Genomic DNA, 5,929 nt, shown 5'->3' with positions numbered 1-5,929 from the left:
GCCCGGCCCCTGCGATCAGCACAAGCGCCTGCATTGGCAAGCGGTTCCTTTGCTGCCCGCACTTCCCTCTCTTGGGTCAATATCCGGATCAAGAACACGGAGCACAGCAGAGTCGGTCGGCGGGGTCTTGGAGGCCATCTAGTCGAGCCCCCTGCTGGGTGCAGGAGATTCAGAGCTAGGCCTCCCCAACTTCTGCTTGAAGACCTTGAGAGAGCCCCCCCACACACACACAGACCCGGACCCACTCACACACCCAGGTCGCTGGTTCCCTTGGCAAACTGCTCTCTTCCCATCAAGGAGTTCAACCAAAATCCACCCTCCAATCACAGGAATTCAGAAAGCTGCCTTCTGCTGAGTCAGACCCTTGGTCCATCTAGCTCAGGATTGTCTGCACAGACTGGCAGCGGCTTCTCCAAACTTGCAGGCAGGAATCTCTCTCAGCCCTCTCTTGGAGATGCTGCCAGGGAGGGAACTTGGAGCCTCAGATGCTCTTCCCAGAGCGACTCCATCCCCTGAGGGGAATATCTTACACAATGCTCAGACAGACATCCAGTCTCCCTTTCATATGCAACCCAGGTGGACCCTGCTTAGCTAAGGGAACCAGTCATGCTTGCTACCACCAGACCAGCTCTCCTCTATGAGATGCCTCCCATAGCTTCTCTGCAGAAGATAAGTTTGCTCTTCTCCAAGCCAGGGGCTCCTAGCCTTTTTAAACAAATGTACCCTTTCTGTTGCAAAGCTCCAGCTCAGGTACCCCATAGAGATTTTTAGCGTGTGTGTGTGTGTGTGTGTTGCATGCACACAACATTTAAAATGTCGCAGTTTCATGCATTTCAGTCCGGCTGAGGGGAGGGGTCTGCTGAGCTTCAGCATGTAGCCAGCCAATCAGGAGCAGAGGAGGAGGACCTTCACCCTCCTCCCTCCCCTTCTGCAGCAGACACATCGCTGGGGACGCATCGGCTAGGCTTCCAGCTGGTGATCCTCAGGTGGGGAACCAATAGCAGGGCTGTAGCGTGGGGGAGGGCGGAGGGCTCCGAGTACCCTCTGGGAGCCCCTTAAGCACCCCTCGGGGTACTAGTACTTCCTGTTGGGAACCCGTGCTCTAGTCTAGGCTAAACACGCCCAGTTCTTTCAACGAGGAAGTTCCTTCAACCAAGTATCTTCAACCAAGCTAATTCGGCACTAAGGTGAGACACCCCATGCTGCCCTGCCCCACATCCCTGGTGGAGCCCAGCCCCCTTTCAGAACTGACCCTTGCGAGCTTTGGAAGTGCGTGGAGGGGCCAAGAGGAGGAGAGGTGGGCCCCAGCTCTCCTGGCCCTCCTTGCAAAGCCGGCAAGGATTGGATCAGTCCCAAAGAGCCGCTCCTATAGCAGCAACAGGGAGCCGTTTGCCACCACCTTCCTCCTGCCCCAAAAATCTGCCACCAGAGGCCACCACCTCACTTGGCCTCAGGAAAGAGCCACCCCTGCCTTATCTTTCCTCTAAGACAGTGGTTCTTTGTGTGGGTCCACCGGATGTGACTGAGCTACAACTCCACATATTGTGGCTGGGGATGCTGGGAGTTGTAGTTCAGCAACATATGGCAGACCCCACATTAAGAACCACAGCTCTAAAGACTTGTTTCCAGACCCCTTTGCTGCCTTCCTTTGAGCCCCTTCCAGTCCAGCTCTAGAAACTGTGAGCCCCTCAGGTCAGAGACCTGGCCTCTCATTCTTTGGAAAGCACCATGTACAGGCCTGCTCGACTTTGGGCCCCCAGCGTATTTGGACTACAACTCCCATAATCCCCAGTCACCGTGGCCAATAGCCAGGGATTATGGGTGTTGTAGGCCAACATCTGCAGGAGGGCCCAAGTTGAGCAGCTCTGACTTAGATGGTGTAATAATCATCAATCAATCAAGTTGCAGAATTAGTCTGTTCCACGTATGAAGTTCTTCCATGTTGTTTTTTTAAATCAATGTACACCCCACACCAGCCACCCCACACGATTGCCACCTGCGTCCATATATCGTTGCCCTTATAAAGAGCTTGTTTGCTGGTCAGTTATCCTTAGGGTAACAACCCATAACTCCTTTCAGCCTCAGATTTATTTACACACCGCACAGGCAAGAAAGAGGTTGCCACACAAGGAAAGGAGCAACGTTTATGATGATAAACAGATACCAACCTTGAATCTAAAAGGGGTGTCGCAAATGAACCATGACGCCCCATCAAATTCATTCAGGACCCATTAATCGCAGCCCAAGTGAAGTGATCTCGCTGCGCTACTGGGGAAATGCTCAAGTTCAAACCCCGGCAAGCCTCCATGGGAAGGTGGATTCAGCAGTGTGCAGTGAAATCGTTGTTTATGACATTTCTACCCTGCCCTTCCTCCAAGAGGTTCAGGCCGGCACCAGGCAAGGTAACCCCTCTCTTCTTTTATCCTCAGAACAACCCTGTGAGGTAGGCTAGGCAGAGATGGTCATAGAAGCATAGCACTTCAGAGCCGGAAGGGACTCAGGGGGCCTTTCTAGTCCGGCTCAGTGTGCAGGAATCTGCTACAACACAGGAAGCTGTGTCAGACAGTTGGTCCATCTAGCTTAGTCCCGTCTGAAACCCTGGAAAGCTGCTACCGGTCAGTGTAGATAATAATGAGCTCGATGGACCAATGGTCTGAATCAGTAGGCAGCAGCTGCATCTCTTCTTATGACAGGGATCAAATAGAAAAATTAAGTGATGGTGCCATATCTTGGTGATAGAGACCGGTTCAATCCCTGGCAGCATCTCCAGGGAAAGACTAAAGACTGGGAAAAACTCCTGCCTGAAACCCCAGAGAGCTGCTGCCAGTCAATGTAGACCAGAGGTGGGCAAACCTGGCCCTCCAGCCAGTGGCTGGAGATGCTGGGAGTTGTAGTCCAAAAAGAACTGGAGGGCCAAGTTGGCCCACCTCTGGTGTAGACCACCCTCAGCCAGAGGGACCAACGGTCTGATTTGGTATAAGGCGGCTTCCTAGAACAGTGCAAGTCCACTGTTGTTGCCCCAGAGGAAATAATTTCCCTTCAAGAGCTCTGGGAAGCATCATCAGACCTCAGGCATCAGGCAGGGAGGGCAAGACCTGGGCTGTACCCAGACAGTGCCCTGGGAATGCATCCGCGCTGCAGCAGAGAAGCGGATAAGTCCACCCTTCTTACCCAAAGTAGCCAAATTTGGCCTGGGTGGATGCATCCAGGAATAAAGTGGCCTTTTGCCCGGCTCACTGGACAGAGCTTGGGAAAACTCCGGGCCCAGCGGACAATTCCTGGCAGTCTGGAGGGGGCCCAGTGCCCAGGAGGCTTGGCCTGGCAGGCAGGCAGGCAGGCAGCAAGATCCTGGCCGTGTGCCCTCTGAGGGAGACCACTGCCCCAGGGTCCTGGCCCCGTGGAGGGCGGTGGCGGAAGAGGGGGGTGCCGCTGGGCCAGCCCCCCAGTCCTGGTTGGATGCTGCTCTGCCTGCGTTGCCTAGCAGCCCTCCAGCCTACATGAGGGCTGCCAGGGGAGGCCCCAGGAAGCAGGCAACGACCTTTGCTGCCCTTGAATGGCAGAAGCAATTAAAATCAAGCAAGGCAGGGTCGGGAGAGGAGGCGGGAGGAGGCGCAGAGCAGCAGCAACTGAGGGCCAGAGGCGTGCTCTGGAGGGGGAGGGGGGAGAAGCAGCAGGGATAGCAGGGCGGCGGGGGGGGGGGAGAGGCACTGGCCAGGAGGGGGGCCCCTCAACAAATTCAGCCTGAAGGCACCTTTAGGGGTGCCAGAGCATCGTCGACCAGCATGGCCAAAGGCTTAAGAAGCAACCGCCCTTAAGGGGGCTTCATGGTAGTCTGGGGAAAATGCCAGGGCTGCAGTCCCCCAGGCACCCCCCAAGAGGAGAACTGGTCCCCCAGAGTGTTCACAGCCCACTACCCAAAGGGGTTTCCAAAAGTGTGGGGACAGGGGAGGGAGCGGGGTGTCGCTCCACCAGAGAGGTCCCCAGATCCTGCAACAGCAGCCCCAGGACATGGCATTAAAAAGGCCCACTCCTGACCAGGTGGCATATTGCCTCCGCTGTCTGTCTTCTCTGAGGGTGTGCAGAGGGAAAGGCAGCTCACCTCTTCACCTGACCCTCAGCAGAGGACAGACATGCTCATGCGAACCAGCGCTCTGTGCACATTTATTTCAGTCGGGAAGCACCCAGGACTCGGTTTCGGTGGGGTGCTTTGGTTGGATTGTGTTCATTCATGTCTGTGCCATCTTTTGCCTCCAACAGAACTCTTTGAGCCTTGGACAAAAGCAGGGCAGGAATTCCCTGCACTGAGCAAGGGGTGGACTAGAAGCTCTCTAGTCCACCCTTTGTCCTGTCCTTGTCCTATCCAGTCCTATCCCCCATAAGAGGCACCTATGGAGGAGAGCTGGTCTGGTGGTAGCAAGCAGGGCTTGTCCCCTTAGCTAAGCAGGGTATGCCCTGGTTACATATGAAAGGGAAACTAGAAGTGTGAGCACTGTAAGATCTTCCCTCAGGGGATGGAGCCGCTCTGGGAAGAGCATCTAGGCTCTAAGTTCCCTTTCTGGCAGCATCTCCAAGAGAGGGCTGAGAGAGATTCCTGCCTGCAACCTTGGAGAAGCCGCTGCCAGTCTGTGTAGACAATACCGTGCTAGATGGACCAAGGGTCTGACTCAGTATATGGCAGCTTACTATGTTCCTATCTCCAAGGTCCCCTGCACCTCTAAAATGCTATGATTCTAAGTAACTGTAGATATTCACACATTAGCTAATTTCTACCAAAAGATGCCCTTGAGCGTATATAGAATATATTGCCCGCTCTGCGGAATAATTACAGTCAGTCTATATATACACTGGCCCCAGAGATTGTGAGCATATCACACCTTTGTTGTCCAGCTTCATTGGCCACCAGACCATTTCTGAGCACTATTCAAAGTCATGGTTGTTACCTATGCAACCTTAAACAGCTTATGACAGTGGTACCTAAAGAAAGGACCACTTCCATACCAATCTGCCCACCCACCAAGACCCCCGCCACCCCGATGCAAGAAGCTCTCTCACACCACCATCTGAAATGTAATAGATACATGACAGGGCCTTCTCTGATATGCCACCCATTTTGTGGAACTCTCCGCTACATGAAATTTAACTCCTACTCTGCCAGTATTCTGTCAACAACTGAAAGCTTTTCTGCCTTCAGCAAGCACTGATTTAATCTGGCTTCGTATGCTTTAAACTTTTCCTGCAAGTTTGTTATCTTGCTGCTGTTCTAGTTATTTGTTTATATTGCTTTCATTGTTTGTTATTGGTGCTTTTAAAAATGTTTATTGGAGCCACCTTGGGAGGAGTAATATAGAAATAGATATTTTAAAATATATATAAAAGTAAAAAGTAAACTGTTTCATATATATGTTTATACACAAACATTCTTCCAACACCTTCTGTTGCAGAAACACATTAATATGCATGCCACAGGAACATAGGAAGCTGCCATATACTGAGTCAGACCCTTGGTCTATCTAGCTCAGTATGGTCTTCACAGACTGGCAGTGGCTTCTCCAAGGTTGCAGGCAGGAAGCTCTCTCAGCCCTATCTTGGAGATGCAGCCAGGGAGGGAACTTGGAACCTTCTGCTCTTCCCAGAGCGGCTCCATCCCCTGAGGGGAATATCTTCCATTGCTCACATATCAAGTCTCCCATTCACATGCAACCAGGGCGGACCCTGCTTAGCTATGGGGACAAGTCATGCTTGCTGCCACCAGACCAGCTCTCCTCTCCAGTTTCAAGTTGGGGCAGTGCCAGCTTCAAGAAGCCTGCCTGAAACCTTGGAGAGTTGCTGCCAGTCAGTGCAGACAACACGGAACTCGATGGACCAAGGGCCTGACTCAGTATAAGGCAGCTTCCTATGCTCCAGCTTTCCCATCCTCTCCTTTAAAAAT

The sequence above is a fragment of the Hemicordylus capensis genome, chromosome 14 (genome assembly GCF_027244095.1).
Source record: "Hemicordylus capensis ecotype Gifberg chromosome 14, rHemCap1.1.pri, whole genome shotgun sequence".
NCBI lineage: Eukaryota > Metazoa > Chordata > Lepidosauria > Squamata > Cordylidae > Hemicordylus > Hemicordylus capensis.
This window is presented reverse-complemented; position numbering follows the sequence as displayed.